Source organism: Dermochelys coriacea, chromosome 11 (genome assembly GCF_009764565.3).
Source record: "Dermochelys coriacea isolate rDerCor1 chromosome 11, rDerCor1.pri.v4, whole genome shotgun sequence".
Lineage (NCBI taxonomy): Eukaryota > Metazoa > Chordata > Testudines > Dermochelyidae > Dermochelys > Dermochelys coriacea.
In genome coordinates this window covers 44292638-44296014 of record NC_050078.2, presented here as the reverse complement: position 1 = coordinate 44296014, position 3377 = coordinate 44292638, and positions in this window count along the sequence as shown.

The following is a 3377-nucleotide window of genomic DNA, read 5'->3' as shown; positions in this document are numbered from 1 at the left end:
GTACTTGGTGTTGTGGGTTTATCATCGTTCCCACATTCTGCATTTTCAAAGAGCCAGTTGTGATTTAGCCACACAATTCACATTTCAATCAATAGGAGTTTTGTGGCTAAATCCCAAGCAATTCTTGTAAACTGTGTTATCTTCTTTAATCAGAGGTTTGTGGATTGATTTTCTTTGTTTATGGTTTTTGCAGTTGTTTAAAAAAGAAGCAGACATGGTGTAATGTGTGTGTGTGTGTGTATAAACATGTATACACACACACTCAATTATTATTTAGTCCATTACATCAGTCCATAGCATAATACAGTACAGAATAATGTAGGCTGATATTATGACACCTTGATAATGCTAAAGAAATGCATATTAACAATTGTAACTAATAATTGCAAGTCAATGGCAAACCTCTCCACATCTTCAGTGGTACCAAAAATTGGCCCATTACAGTTATTAATATGTATCACTCTATGACCACCATAATGTCAATTGTCCCCATGATGTACTATGGGCGTAGAGTTTGCAGTTTTATCCTGAGTTCAGTGGGACCAGGATTTCCTGCTCTATTAAAAAAACAACAACTGTAGAGTCAAAAATGTGGGAATATATTCACATATAGTGGCCAAGAATATACACCAGCCTAACACTTGCAAAATGTAAAGGAACAAATATTGTCTTCTGCAGCACGTTCTCCACTCACTCAGTGCAGGGCACTACCACTGACATCATTGGGGGTTTCATGTGCAGAATATCCTGCTGAACTGACCTTACCAGCATTGACACTGATAGTGGTGGTGAAAGACCATTCATTAGACTGGTATTTGTCCTAGCAGTGTACAAAGCTTTCTGGAGGTTCAACGGTCATGCTGCTGTCTGGGAGTTTTTCTGCTGAAGCTACCCCTTTCCAGCTATAGCAATGAAATCAGCACTTCAGAGTCCTGCTCACCCATTTTACCCTCACCTGAGCACCACTCCAGCCACACAGTCACTGTATTGCTTACCCTCAATTTCTTCACTTTCTCTGGCAGTAGGACTCCACACTTGCTTCCTCAGTCCTCTTTGGGGGTTTCAGAAGAAAATCCAAGGCACTAAGGAAGTGTTAAATTAGTTAGATGCTTCATTGGTTAAACAATTTGTAGCTAGTTTTCATATTTACACTCAATGAGTCTCTCTCTCTCTCTCAATGAGTGAAAACTCTTCTCTTGCGAGATTAACTATTTCCAGTCCATCATGCCTTTCTGCACATCATTTCATTCTACAGATTTCCAATTTGATGGTTATTAAAGGTTTAAAAAGTTGAATTTGACCTTGGACCTGTAAACAAATGATTTACAGTTGATGATATTGTTCTGGGATAACTGAACTTCTGTCTTCAAGCAAATCTATATTAAAGGATTTGCTTTACTTACACTGGGCCAGATTCTGATGCTCTTCCTAACACTGAGTAGTACCGTAACTCCTTCAGAAGCCCCATTAATTTCAAAGGCACTGCCCCAGGAGTTAGGTGCCACTCAATATGAACAAAGGTATCAGAAAGTGTCCCACTGTTACTGGGGCAGGAAAGTCCTTTGTTCTTAAGATTGTTCTGATTTGGAAGATAAACAGTTTGATCAATTTCCCACTCCTTATGTCTTTTGCAGAGTACACGTAAATTCTTACAATATGCTTTAAACCCAAATTAACTACTGCATTCTTCTTTTAAAACATCCCTTTTGGCAGAATCATGGGCACCCTTGCAGTATCACACAAGTGTATGTGTTAGAGGCAAAACATGCACTGTACATTTGAATATGGAAATATATTTTAGTTCTAGGTTTCAAGGGGCTATTTTAAACTACAGTGAATAAAACAATTATTTTTAAAATGATGGACAGCACCTTGCTGGTGTCCCTCTGAAGCTAAAACTTTAGAACTGTGTGCATTAGCGAGACAAAGCTGGCATTTAAAAAGTGTATCTTGTATCATCAGTCTCTTTTATCTTTTTTGGCATGCTCTTTAGGAAACAGCAGAGAAAGAAAAATATGAAATTGAACACAGCAAATTTAATTATAAAACAAAACCACCCACCTTGCTTTCAGGGTCAGGAAGTATAATCGCCTCCTTTTGACGCAAGAATGAGTTTAACGACATATGTTAAATGAACAATTATTTAAAATAAAAGGAAATGACCTTAAAAACAGCTGCAGTATCCCAGGCTATAGCACAGAGAGCACTGCAGAAAAACAAACCATTGTGGAACTCAGGCATATACACAATCAGAGTTCCCCAGTAACTGTACCCTTTCAAAAACAAAAACCAATTGCTTCAGAGAATACTGCAATACACCTTGTTCTGTATTTGATCTCACCAATATAGTCTCTCTCCTTTTGCTGCTGGAGCAGATCAAAAGTCACTGGCAGCTGCCAAACGGTGCTATAAAAGTCTATTTTTCAATAAACGGTGTTTTACTGAAGGTTGCAAGCACTTCAGCATTAAATGCACACCTAAGAAGAATAAAAAGAAAATAGCATATTGCAACAGACTAAATTCATTTTTATTGAAACAGCCAGCAGTCACATGACCAAGCATCTAGCCTTTAGGATAGCAACAGAACTAGCTTGAAATGGTAAAGGAATTAACCAATCTGCCTCCTCCTTCCACCAAGCTTTTTAGCCTGTCGACGGGTTGCATGCCCATATCCTTCACAGCGCATCTGTAGAGCTATTAAACTGGATAATCCCTCTGGCCTTTGATACATTTCTGGACATGATTATTTCATTACTCGCAGTATATCAATAGGATCATAATAAAAAGGACTTCTGACAACCTGCCAAGAGTTTTGTGGCCTTGTAAACACAAAAGTGCTCCAATAAAATTTTATTAAGTGTTAAAAAGTCATAAAAAGTGAAATAACATAAACTACAAAATTTACTGTCCTCAGCAAATGCTGAAAATATCGTCCATAGTAAAATTAAATTAGCATGTAATAGCCAGAGAAGCAGTGTGGAGTGGGTTTAAAGGAGGATCCAGGACAAAAAATTGCACTGGAACTGGGTCCTGGGGATTGAGTTTATGGAGATCCTGTTTTTTTATTGGCGGGAAGGTAGAGAGGAATGAATATGCAGATTGTGGACAGGAGCGTTCTAAGGTCATTTGTGTCCTGTAGGTTGTCGATACTTCTTTTTTTGCGGGGGTGGGGAGGGAGGGGGTTATCTCGAAGGCTGTAACAGGGGATGGGAGGAGGGAAGCGAGTCATGGGTGCGGCTGTTGCCCACTAGGGAGCGCTGTGAGACTAGGAATCTCTATGCCGTACCTAGGGAGGGAATGGGGGGCCCTAAGAGGAATAACCCGACCGCTCAGTAGGAACGTTCACCCCCCACTGTAGAAATTATAGTTACATTTTT